This window comes from Pantherophis guttatus, chromosome 1, assembly GCF_059756535.1.
Source record: "Pantherophis guttatus breed Tessera chromosome 1, ASM5975653v1, whole genome shotgun sequence".
Taxonomy (NCBI): Eukaryota; Metazoa; Chordata; class Lepidosauria; order Squamata; family Colubridae; genus Pantherophis; species Pantherophis guttatus.
Genome location: NC_142063.1, coordinates 79,191,446 through 79,205,460, shown reverse-complemented (window position 1 = coordinate 79,205,460; position 14,015 = coordinate 79,191,446). Strand labels below are relative to the sequence as shown.

The 14,015-nt window shown below is 37.0% G+C and overlaps 1 long non-coding RNA gene across 7 annotated transcripts in view; it reads right to left on the bottom strand.

Annotated features, from left to right (window-relative positions):
* The window catches only part of LOC148116461 (uncharacterized), a 62,971-nt gene that overhangs the window by 19,623 nt on the left and 29,333 nt on the right, over positions 1-14,015 (bottom strand). For all 7 annotated transcript variants that reach the window (XR_015729536.1, XR_015729538.1, XR_015729541.1 and 4 more), the window contains one exon: positions 1,578-3,367. This is a non-coding gene — a long non-coding RNA (uncharacterized LOC148116461). The remainder of the gene's footprint in view (positions 1-1,577; positions 3,368-14,015) is intronic.

Below are 14,015 nucleotides of genomic sequence, written 5' to 3'. Positions count from 1 at the left end.
GCAGATTAGGAAACAACTCTAGTTATTTGTTTCCAACTGGTGCATCAAGATGTGCTGGAATCACCATTCTGGAAGTTTGGGGTCAGCTTCGGGGTGGTATTCACTACCAGTTTGCAAATGTGAGTGCTCCACCCACCTCCATGCATGCACAGGGACTTCAGCACATGCACAGATTATTAAAAATGGGATCTGATAACATCTGGGTGAGTGGGCGCAGGGGTGGGTTCCACTTACCTTTACTACTGGTTTGCAATGGGAGCTTCTGCGCATGTGCAGATTGTTCATTATGACGTCCTGGCGTATGGACGGAACCTCCCACCGCTTTTACTACCGGTTCGCAAGAACCAGACAGAACCGGGAGCAACCCACCACTGGGTGGGCGGAGCCCCCTGCAGCCACCGCTACCAGTTCGCCTGAGCCAGATAGAACCGACTGAATACTACCACTGATCAGCATCATTGGAATGCATGATACACTTTTCATGGTGAACTGAACAATGGTTAACTCAGTTAAGCCGGTGTTCTAGCTTTGTAAGACACCTTGAACTATAAACCAACATGCTAGGCTAAAATATAATCATTTCTGTTTAACATTATGATTAGCATGTGTTTTAAATATTTATTTACCTAATTATATGCCACCTATGTCACTATTGAAGCACTCTTGGCTGTAGGTTGTCAATTGATTCACTTAGGTTTAGGTTTAAGTTTATTTGGATTTATATATCACCCTTCTCCCAAAAGACTCAGGGCGGTGAATAGCCAAAGATAAAACACATACAATATAAAATTTAAAACAATTTAAAACATATTAAACAAATTTGGCCCATACTAATTAAAGCACTCCCTTTTTAAAAGCAAATTAAAATTAAGCAATTAAAAAGAGTTAGGCCAGCCCAGCTTGTTGGAATAAAAAAGTCTTGAGGCCACAGCGGAAAGTGCGTAAATCTGGGATTCTCCGTATCTCCGGGGGGAGCTCGTTCCAAAGGGCAGGTGCCCCCACAGAGAAGGCTCTCCCCCTGGGGGCTGCCAGTTGACACTGTTTGACCAACGGCACCCTGAGGAGCCCCTCTCTGTGGGAGCGTACTGGCCGGTGAGAGGCTACCGGTGGCAGAAGGCGGTCTCGTAGGTACCCAGGTCCTAAACCATGGAGTGCTCTAAAGGTGGTAACCAATACCTTGAAGTGCACCCAGAAGACCACCAGGAGCCAGTGCAGCTCGCGCACTTAAACATGCTGGGTGACCAACAGCTTTTTACTACTACTTTATACACCATTTGCTTGAAAAATACCAGTAATCCATTATGCTGAGAGTCATTTCTACACATATTCCTATATTCAGATGGCTTGCCTGGTTTGTGGAAAATACCAGGTTAGGAAAGGCTGAACTAAGATTTAATTTAGGAGGAAAGTTGGGGATGGGGAAAACTGTGTTTGTCTCAGAGGAAGGGTGTGTAACAGCATGCCACAATGGATGAACTTTCTTGATTGCAAGAGAGTTTCCCATCTGAATTCTTCAATAGGCAGGACTGTTTCACTTCAATTGCTCTAGCTGTCAGCCTCTATTTGTGATTCCTCACCTGCTCCGGCACCCACTGAAAACTTTTTTTTTTCTCATGATGCTGGAAAGTTCTGTTTCCTCTCATCCAGAAAGAAGGAAGATGTTTTGAGTCAATGTTTTTCCTGTTATGTTATGGCAGCAATCAGTGCTTTTGTGTCCTCCCTCCTCTCCCAGTCCTCTCTGGAGGAGAAAGAAGACTTTATCATGAAAGGTGTAACAGATGGAAAGAAATGCTTTTTATATCCCATTTCTAGACTGGTGGGGGACTCACAGGGCTGCAGTAGATGTTTTAATTTAAATTGGAATTGTACTGTTAGGTCTTCATACACAAGAAGCTAAATCTGATTACTGCATTCACTCCTTTTCTTGATCCCATAATTCGCTGAAGTAATGATTTTATGGTCATATAACACCATGAGCCAAACCAAAATTAATTCCATGCTTACACGGCTTTAAAAAATAATAATCATTGTAATGCCTTTAATTGACTTAATTAAGCATACTGTTTGATTGTGGCTTTTTACTAACTTCTTATTACTACAATCTTATTCACACTTGTGTGGGAATAAGCCCATTAGACCAAGTGAGGCTCATTTCTTATAAAAAAACACACATTTAAATAACAAGGACAAGTATTCCTTGAAGTAAATTGGAAATGTTAAATAACAGTGTAAAACATAATGGTAAAAACAACATATTATTCAGTTATAAACCAGTAAAAAAAAGTTGCAAAATAATTTCTAAAAAAGCCTTCAGATTATGGCTTTGATATAATTCTAGCATAGGCTCAATGGCAATTGAGCCATTGAGCCGAAAAATGTTCGTCTGCAAACTATGGAGGGGATGTAACATCAGAAAATTTATTTACAGTGGTCAAAAGCTTGAGGTGATCAATAACTATATCGCTAGAAATTGCTCCAGCACATAGTAATAATGCCAAATTCCAGATTAGGCAGTATCTAAACAAGATTGATGTTCTGCTGGAAAATTAATACTCGAAAGATAAATTCAGATTTATCAGAAGTGTTTGAGAACCTCATTGTAATGCAGTCACTTTGAGACATAGAATGGCATTCATGATTTTCTTTCAAAAAGCAGCATAATGTCAGGAATGGATACCATGCCACAAAGACAGTGAGGTTTTGTGTTTAGCATCATTATTTTGACGGTTTGCATTGCATACTGACTATAAATTACCCAACTACATTTTGTTTTAGATTATTGTGTGAACCTAGGCAGTGTGATTTATGTTTGTTTGGCAAGCAACCTAGAAAATTAAGTTACTTGATGTTTAACCATGGGTAGGTGGGCCGTGCAGACATAGTTTATAGAATTCTCTGGCTCACTCAACAACAATCTGGAGTTGAATCAGTGGTGGGATTCAGCCAGTTCGCACCACTTCGGGAGAACCGGTTGTTAACTTTCTGATCAGTTTGGCAAACTGGTTGTTGGAAGAAATCATTAGAGCAGAGACCGGTTGTTAAATTACTTGAATCCCACCACTGAGTTGAATCCACAGCTATGACAGATTATCACATAACCATTGTTAGATTATTCAGTCTTTAAATCATTTTCTTCTTCTCAGTGTATGGGCCCATAGGTTTTCTTGGAAAAACAATACAGCAAAAGCAAACAATTGCAGAAATTATAAAAGCTAGCCAAAGCTCTCTTATCTTTTACTAAGTGGATGTTAGAATTCTCCTGAATTAGGCTTCTCAGACGTTTTAGCGATATGGTGCCACTTCCAAGAAGGTTGTGTCATAGCTAATTAGAGTTCTTCAGATATTGGCCTCCATCTCCATAGTCCGCCTGCGTCAAGTAGGAGTGGAAATGAGAGAGATAACACATTAGATATGTATAGTAATAGCACTTAGACTTATAAACAGTTTCATAGTACTTTATAGCCCTCTCTAAGCGATTTATAGACTCAGCATATTGCCCCAACAATCTGGATCTTCATTTTACCGACCTCGGAAGGATGGAAGTCTGAGTCATCCTTAAGCCAGTCAGGATTGAATTTCTGGCAGCGAGAAGTTAGTTAGCCTGCAATACTGCATTCTAATCACCATGCCAGCATGGTGCCTTTATGTTATATGCTGCTTTCCCTGCTACATACTTGCCTATGTGACATCAAATCAGTGTTGACTCTTAGCAGCCACATAGATTGTTTTTCTACACAACAATCTGTTCTTAACCTGGTTCTTCAAGTCTTCCAATAATGTGCTCACTGCCAGTATAATAAAGTCCAACCTCTTTACTGCCGATCATGCTTTTATTCTCTTTTCTTTTATCTTTTCAGCATTCTCTGGACAGCTAGGCCTTTGCATATGTGTCTAAATCTCAGATACTAATATTTAGAGACTAATATAAATAAAACCATGTGATGCCACCCATGTAAACCACCCAGAAACATTGACTGAGTTAGGTGGTTATAGAAATTGATTTAATGAATGAATGAATGAATATTAAAACAAAGGCTACATCATTTACCACTGTCATCAAATACCAATTCAGCAAATCAATCTATAAATATCTAAATAAATATAATTTTTGCCTTCTAATACAGGTAGTTCTTGACTTACACCAGTTTGTTTAGTGACCATTCAAAGTTACAACAGCACTGAAAAAAGTGACTTATAACCAATTTTCACCCTTATGACCATTGCAGCATCCCCATGGTCACATGATCAAAATTCAGATGCTTGACAACTGACCCATATTTATGATGGTTATAGTGTCCCAGGGTCACGTGATCACCTTTTGCAACCTTCTGACGAGCAAAATCAATGAGAAAAACCAGATTTACTTAACAACCATGTTACTAACTCAACAACTCCAATGATTCACTTAATTGTGGCAAGAAAGGATATAAACTGAGGCAAAACTCACTTAACAAATGTCTCACTTAGCAACAGAAATGTTGGGCTCAATTGTGGTCGTAAATAAAAAATTACCTGTACAAGGATAAAAAAAGAAAGAGCTATCTAACATCCTTTAGTAGAACTTCCCTTCCAATTCTTAGAAGCAGCCACAGGGAAAACATTCTAGTCTAATAACAGGGAGCCAGGATGCCTTCTAAATCAGGGGTCTCCATCCTTGGAAACTTTAAGCCTGGCGGACTTCAACTCCCAGAATTCCCCAGCCAGCAAAGCCAAGGTTGGAGACCCCTGTTCTAAATAGAAGTAATTCCAGTGAAGACATTGGTAGACATTTCCCCATAACATCTGTGTAGGAAAGTTCTCTTCCCCTGCTATTATCGTCTTGAATAATCCATCCTTATAAAATTAAGCAAGGTTCTTCCTACATTCTTTCATGCTCCTTCAAAGAGAAGAAAATATTTTTGCAAGCATAGCTAAGGATAATTATAGAATCAATATGAGAATGACTTTTTCCCCTTGCCATTGTTCAATGTGATACACAGCACATCCTCTGGAACTGGCAAAGCAACAGGAATTACCAAAAGCCCAGCTGTTGCAAGATCAGGAAAGGAGCCCCAGACCTTCTGCTAGTTAGTACATGTTCTTATGACTCCATATGGCAGGTGAACCATTATCGCTTGCCCATTGACTTAATGTTTTACAAGAGACAGGGGTCTGTTTCCCATTAGCCCTAGCATACAATGAAAATTAACTCATTTATGTCACTGTGAATAGGCTGGGGGCCACATCTGAGTTATATTTTTGGGAAACATGCAGATGGAACATAGATCAGAGCCTTGCAACTCCTAATGCATGTTTGATCAGAAGTAAAATGACTACAATACAACTTCCTAAAGGAAATGAGTGGAGAGTTTCATTTAGTTTCACTTTCTTTATAAATTGGTGAGAAAAAGAGAATTTAACCTGGGGAATACAGTATAGCCTTGAAGCCTGGTGGTTAATGAGTCAGTAATTTTGTCAGCAATTTTTTTAAAATGGGAATATCATTACCCTCTTCAACAAGCTTCCCTTTGCATAGGGGCTGAAGCAAAAGGAGAGCAAGGCTTCATAACTCATGAGCTTGTGATGTTTATCTCGACAAAGCAAAGTTCAGACACTGACCAGAAACTTTTCAAAGAAAAATCTTATGAGGGTGAGAAGAATAGGTGTAAAGTTCTACTCCTCCAAGGTGTTTAGCTTTGTCAAGAGAATTCTAGTGATAGTCACTGTGTTCCTACAACAAGGTTAAACAGGCCAGGTAAAGGCTGAAATATTACATTTGCAGCGTGCAAAACCTGGTTAGTGTTAAGTATGGTTATTTTTTTCTGACTTAAAATTTTATGCTAATCCCAACTATTTTTTAGTTCAAGGTATCATGCCAAGCATCATGGGAAAAAAATAAAATTGTAACTGTTTGCTACTTCCTAGTGAACATCTAGATTTTGGCAGCCCCCATCTAGTAACTCTAAACCATGGCTTGGATAGATGTTCAATAAGTTAATTAATAAAATATTAAGCAGTACAGTTCTGCAGTGTTTGGAATGTGCCAGTTATCATTTATTCATAGCACTACTCTTATTTCATTTATCAGATACCAACTTCTAAAATAGGATGTCCAAATATCTTGGATGTTTCCTATACAATAAAATCATATTCCCAGTGTATTTGCCGCGGGTAATCTGCAGTAAAATGGGTGATTGTAACTGTATTATTGAAGAATATTTTTTAAAGAAAGGTGAACATTCCTGTGTATCTAGGATCCAAACCCCTGTGCCTATTTACCTGAAAGATGGCAAGTTTTACTTTCTCAAAACTATACTTTGCCTACAAAGTGCATTTAGTCCCACTAAAGGTTAAAATACACAAATTGGATTTATCACAGTAGTCAGTAGGCAACATAAAGCTTCCAGTTTCTAAACCTTGCTTGGAGACATTTGAATCAGATTAGATGGATTGATTCCAAGTTCAGTGTGAGTCACATTAAGTTATTTTTCAAAAAGCCACATTAGAATCTGAGCTGGATAATGTGGTCATTGTACCCCCTAACGATTATGAGTTTTTAATGATAAAGGAGATGCTATAAACATACACAACTTTTTTATTATATAGATAAATACGTAATATCAGTTGAGAAGTACATTGATTTTATGTAGAAATAGAAGTATTGATTAATTTACTGTATATATCACTGATCATAGTTAATGAATAAAATTGCATTGTCACAATTTTTCTCTGAACAAACTATTCTCATGCCAAGTATTAAATTTTAATGCAGAAATTGCATGCACCTAGTGTTATTTTATTGCAGCAATATATTTAGCTGCCTTAACAACAAAATGGTGCTTGTAAAATGTACATCAGCCAAATTCTCTTCACAAAGAGAGGGTAAAAACCGATACAAACTGGTTTTGATTTGGATTAACAAAGAACAAGCCACACTTCCCTTGCACAGGGCCAAGTTTCCCATTACTAAAGGGATGAAACATCTCTATACGAATTAGTGGTTGGCTGAAGAACTGAAATTTGTAACTTGGAACAAGTCCCTAACTGTTGCATAAAAATGATATGGTTTTACTTCAAAGAATGACTAAGAGTGTTAAGATTTGCAAAGAAATCAACAAATCAAAATAGAGGGAGAATAGTAACCAGTGAGGCCTGGATGCATGTTTCAACTCATCTTGCTTCTGAAGCCTTGCTGCTTCAGCATATATAATCAGTGATAAAGTTATTTTATCTGTTGGGTCATCCCTTCAGGTTTAAACAACATCTACTTCAGCACTATAGTGGTCATTTGGTTTATGGAAAACTCGCTGCAGAAAATAGATGGAAATACCATTCTCCGTAATACGGTTTGTTGCACATTTAGCCAGACATTTAGACTGGGTTTGGCAATTGTATTCACCTATCAAGTCCTTCCCAAAGATTTGGGATAGGCAGATATTGTTGTTTCATGGTGTCTCTATATTATTATTATTATGGTTGGTCAGAGAATATTTTTTTTAACCTGTCAATATTGATGCTTGGTGATCCCTTGGACAAGTCCCTACAGTTTTCTTGGCAAGTTTTCAGAAGTGGTTTTTCCATTTACTGGTTTCTAGGCCTGAGTGAGACTGGTCCAATTGTCCTTTGTGTCTAAGGCTGTCTCCCATTTTCTAGCCTTAACCAGTACACCACCACTATACCACCACTATACCACTATACCATCTGGCTGTCCTCCATAATCTAGCTCCAGGAAAATTCCCTGATTCAACTTAGTTCAAAGATGAAAGGCTGTCTGATACAACTGAGTTACTGATATGCTTTCAGCACTGACAAACCAGTTTTTTGGGATGTGAGTACTACAACTCCTCAACAGTCTGTCAATCATAACTATTAGTCTATAGCAACAGCACTTAGACTTATATACTGCTTCATAGAATAGAATAGAAAAGAATTCTTTATTGGCCACGTGTGAATTGGACACACAAGGAATTTGTCTTGGTGCATACGCTCTCAGTGTACATAAAAGAAAAGATATGTTCATCAAGAATCACAAGGTACAACACTTAATGATAGTCATAGGGAACAAATAAGCAATCAAATCATATTAGGAAACAGTCAATATAAATCGATAGGATACCAGCAACAAGGTTACAGTCATACAGTCATAAGCGGGAGGAGATGGGTGATAGGAACGATGAGAAGATTAATAGTAATGCAGACTTAATAACTAGTTTGATAGTGTTGAGGGAATTATTTGTTTAGCAGAGTGATGGCGTTCAGGAAAAAACTGTTCTTGTGTCTAGTTGTTCTGGTGTACAGTACTCTATAGCATCATTTTGAGGGTAGGAGTTGAAACAGTTTATGTCCAGGATGCTAGGGGTCTGTAAATATTTTCACAGCCCTCTTTTTGACTTGTGCAGTATACAGAACCTCAATGGAAGGCAGGTTGATAGTAATTGTTTTTTATGGCAGTTCTAATTATACTCTGAAGTCTATGTCTGTCTTGTTGGGTTGCAGAACCAAACCAAACAGTTATAGATAATGCTTTGCATCCCTCTCTAAGTGGTTTACAGAGTCAGAATATTGCACCCAAAAATCTGGTCCTCATTTTACCAACCTCAGAAGGATGGAAGGCAGAATCAACCTTGAGCTAGTGAAAATCAAACTGTTGGCAGTCGGCAGAATTAGACTGCAATAGTGCATTCTAACCACTGCACCACCATGGCTCTTGCAGCTTCTCCAATTATCTGAATGGCAAATATTATCACAAGGAGTACTGGTGGCTTCTGAAAGCCACCATACAATGCTCATAAGTGAATGGCTGAATAATAGAAATGTATCTAAGTTGTTTGTCCACCTGTTATAACACAACTTTCTCAGGCAATTTATAACAGTATAAAAAAAGATAATATGACATACACTAATGTAAAGAGACACAAACTACACCAACAAAGCACAAGAAAGTGTCTAATAATGGCCACAGGTGGTCAAATGTCAAAGGAAAAAAGTGCTCCAAACAAAGAATTTTCAGCATGTTACTGAATTGTAAAAAAAATTTCTTTTGAGTATTTATACTTGGTTCTACAATTTGGAGGACTGTTTGTTAGTCTTCCTGTTTACAAGTAACAAAACACAGAAAAAAAAAAAGATGGGGATGGAAAAGATAAATGTGATAACATGAGGGCTGGTTCTTAATGTTAGGGTGCCTGACACAATTATGCCAGCTGTTAACAACAGTGAGGGGAATTGGCAGGTCCTTGTAACCTGCTACGCAGTGGTGAAATCCAATTTTTTTTCCTACTGGTTCTATGGGCGTGGCTTGGTGGGTGTGGTGTGGCTTGGTGGGGGTGACTTGGTGGGGGTGGATACTGCAAAATCTCCATTCCCACCCCATTCTGGGGCCAGCCAGAGGTGGTATTTGCCAATTATCCGAACTACTCAACATTTCTGCTACCATTTCTCCAGAACCTGTCAGAACCTGCTGCTATACTTTCTCTTGTATAGGGCAGTGGGTACAAATAGGAGTAATGTCTTTATTATCAAGGATATCAGATCTAAAAAAGAGATAGCTGTAGAGAACTATGAAGATAATATGAGATGTTTTGAGGCAATCCATGCTAAATATTAAAGTGATGGGGTTGTATAAAGTCCCTTCAGTAGCTTATGATACAATAGAGAGGATAGGGATGATTGGAGTAAGAAAAAAGATTGCATGAATACTCTGTAGTTGTGAATTTAGACCACTGTTTTCTGTCAGGAATTTCCAGAAGTCTGACTACTATGGATGAGGTAAATTTTAATAAAAACTCAATAAATTTAACCTTTACAACAGAACCCATTACTTTCTTCAATGATTTTATATGATATCAAAAATCATATCTGCTGGATATGGAATTGATTTAGAGAAATGGCAAAAATTGTGGTCGCAAAATTATAAAATGACAATGTCAACTGCATATAAAGAAAATTTGTATAATGTTTTACAGGTGGCATCTACTCCCGATGAGAATAGCCAGAATGTTCAAGAATAAATCTGAAAAATGTTGGAAATATCATCAGATACCGGGTTCATATTACCATATGTGGTGGACATGTGCAGAAGCCAAAAGATACTGACTAAAATCCACACATGGTTAGAAAAAATGACAAAAAAAAAAAAAAAACCACATAGATTTTAAACCAGAGATTTTTTTATTGGGGATTATACCTGAAATATATAATAAAGAATTGAGATATCTGACTGTGAATATATTAACAGTGGCTAGGATTGTGTGTGCTAAAAATTGGAAAAATGAGAAAATACCAACGCAGGATGAAGTTATTAAGAAAATAATGGAATGTGCTGAAATGAGCAAATTGACATTTGAAATTAGAGAACAAGAAGATAAACAATATTATAAGATATGGGACCTATTTTATCAATGGTTAGATAAAAAATATGAAATGAAATATGGTAGAGACTTTCACAATACAAGAATTGTAGAACTATGTGAAATATAACATACAGAGGTATTATTATTGGATAGATTCAGGAGGATGAAATGAATGTTATAATAAAAATTAACTCAAATCTTAGAATATTTTGAATGATAATGAGGGAAGAAATAGCCATAGTCAAATAAACGATTAATGAGAATAACAATATATAGATATATATTAGGTCAATGATATGAGAAGCTAGGTAAACTGTAAATTGTAAGCTATGAATTTGTTGAATGACGCACAAAAGACTTGTAACCAACCGACACACTGTTTGCAATTGAAGATGGTTTTATGTATGTTTGTTTAAAAATAAAAAATATTTTCAAAAAAAAATCATATCTGCTGGCAACTGCTATGAATCTTTAAAAGAGTCTGAATTTCAAACTCAGATGATGACAGCTGATTTTAGGGTGGGTTTGAAAGACTGATTGTTCCTTTACCACATGCCTTTTTCTCTTCTGAAGGCCAATTACTGCTTACTGTTCATGGTATATGTGTGGCTATCTCTCCTGCATTGAAATAATTATTCAGCTGCAGAATGGCAGTTCCCCTGCTAGAAATGGGACTTGTAAATTTTTTTCTGTGTTCAGTCAAATACACACATTAAGTACATATATTTCTCTGATCTGCACAGTCTACCCCTGTCACAAATTTGGGACACTTTTTAAACCAAATTACAGTTTCCTGAATATCAAAGGAAGAAAAAGAAGAAGAAAAACAAAGCAAAGTAAAACCCATCACTTTTGTTTTGTATGAAATTTCTTGTATTTCTCCAGACCACAATTTAGAGCTGACTACTGCAGGTCCAAGATTTGTGCCTGAATAATATCATTTTGATAGCCTAAGAGGCTCTGTGTCTCCTTTTGTTAGACTAGCGAGGGTCAGCTTACCATTTGCAGGTCTTCGGGGGTGGGGGTGGGAGTGGAAAGAGAGCAAGAGATGCAATTTGGGACTATCAAAGTGAATGACTGTAGCTTTTAAGGAGCTGGGTTTAGGAGAGATTGTTTCCAGGTGACTCTTGACTAACTCAAGATTCTGTCTCTTATAGAGCAAATCAGTCTGGTGGGGATTTAAGAGAACAAGATGAAAGGGATGGACCAGTGTCTTGTGTTAGTACTGGACTATAGGTGAAGTAGCTTAGGAGGAACCTGTAACATAATTGGAACAATTATCTCTTTCCCCCAATCTCTCTTACAATTATATAATAGGAATACCACCAGGAAACTTATATCAAATCAGCACTCTCCCTTCCTTTAGAAAAGAGCTGCTGAAAGAATACAATCAGAAGCACTTTTAAGGGATCTCTTGCATGTATATAAATCATGATAGATAAATGTTTTAAAGAATGCTTTATGATGCTTGAAGACAGCCTCCTTCAACCAAGCGTTCCTTAGATATATTAAATTATACTTCCTTTATCCCTAATCAGTGAGGTCAATGTAGGTACTGAAATTATGAGCTTTGGAATCCAGCAAACCAGGGAACGCCAGATTGGGAAACTGACTCTAAAGAGTAATAGAATTGTTTCAAATGATTTCATTCCGTAAGACACATTGTCATTTTAAAGCATGAGAATATGGAGAAACTAATTTATTGTTTGCAACTGTCTTTACAGCAAAAATAGACAGATACCTTAAGCCTGCTCAGGCTTTCTCAGGGAAAGATTCAGATCAAGTAAAGCAAGCTGAAGTAACAAGAAAATATATTCTGAGATGTCTTAAAAGCTACACTGTAAAAATAATCAGGTTCTGGTGGCAACCATTCCAGGGCCTAAATAACTCTAATGCCAAAGATGTTTGGTCTCTTAGCAAGAGCCTTGATAGTATAGTGGTCTACGCACCCTGTTATTAACACAGCTGCCTGCAATTTACTGCTGGTTCGAATCTTTCCAAGGCTCAAGGTTGACTCAGCCTTCCATCCTTTCTAAGGTAGGTGAAATGAGGACCCAGTTTGTGGGGGCAGTAAGCTGACTTTGTATAAATATACAAAAGTATGAAGGCTATTGCTTAACGCATTGTAAGTCGCCCTGAGTCTCCGGAGAAGGGCGGCATATAAATCTAATTAAAAAAAAAAAAAGAATATGTGAACCCCCCTCTCTCTCATTAGACTCTGTATCAGAGTACTGGAAGGTAGCCAACATCTCACCAATTTTTAAAAAGGAATCATGGGAAATTCCAGGAGGTTATGAGTCAGTCAGGAAAAAATATTCTTTTCAGGCGATTGGTAAAATGGTGAAAAAAAAACCTAGTCAAAATACAACACTGGTTACAAGATTTAACAAACTGCCAAATTGAATTAATTCTGGAAACATTTCTCCTGGGTATACTAAAAACCAAATATGATTAAAAAAAAAAACCAAGTTATTTGATTCTGCATATACTCACAGCAGCAAGAATTGCATTTGCGCAATATTGGAAAGACCACAACTTACCACCAGAGGGATTGATTATTCAAAAAATATTCAAATGTGCTGAAATGAATAAACTAACCTTAGAATTAAAAGAAAAAGAGGATTCAGAATACTATGCGGTGTGGGATAAATGGTATGGGTGGATAGATAATAGAAATAAAAATAGGTAATGTTTATAAGGAAGCTGAAGATGTATATATATATATATATATATATATATATATATATATATATATATATGTATATAATGTAGATTCCATATGAACTGTTAATCCAATTTTTTTTTTTAAAAAAAAATGACACTGTCTGCTTGGTTATGTATTAGAGTTTTGAAAAAGAAAATTACAATAAAAACAATTTTAAAAAAATCTAGTCACTTAGAGGGAGGGAAAAAGGAACTGCAAGCAAAAGCAAATTCTGTCCCAACCTTTTAGCAACAATACTTTTTAATGTGTCCATAAGTGAGCTTGATTTAGGGTTAAGCAGAAAACTGACTAAGTTAATTAGCCAGAATAAAAATGCCATCATTATAATACCTTTATACAAATCCACACTATGGCTATACATGGAATACACTGTACAGTTCTAGTTGTCAAACATGAAAAAGAATGTCATGGAATTGGAACAAGTACAAAATAGACAACCAAAATGATTGGGGAATTTGAACGGAAATTTGAACCCCATCAGAAAATAAAATGGGAACTCTTTAGCACGGGAAAAAGGCAAATAAAGTAGTAATGATCAAAATGTATTAAAACACAAATGGCATGGGAAAAGTGGACAGGGAGAAGTAGGGTTTTTTTCTTCTTCTCTCAAAATATTAAAACCACAGGCCATCCAATGAAGCTGACTGGGAAAAGATTTAAAACAGACCAAAGGAAGTACTTTTTCACCCACACGTAATTAACCTGTGGAATTTATTACCACATAATGTGGAGATGCCCACTAACTTGGATGGCTTTAAAAGGGAATTGAATAAAGTCATGTACTGTCAAGGACACTTTGTCTTGAAGTCTAATTGTTACCTCTGGGGTGATGGCAGCACGCCTTCAAATGCCAATTATAGGGAAGAGTGGTGGGAGTGTAATATGTCTCCATCTCCTACTTTTGAGCGTCCCAGCAACATTTGGTTAGCCACATGAAAAAGAAAATGCTGAGCTAAGAT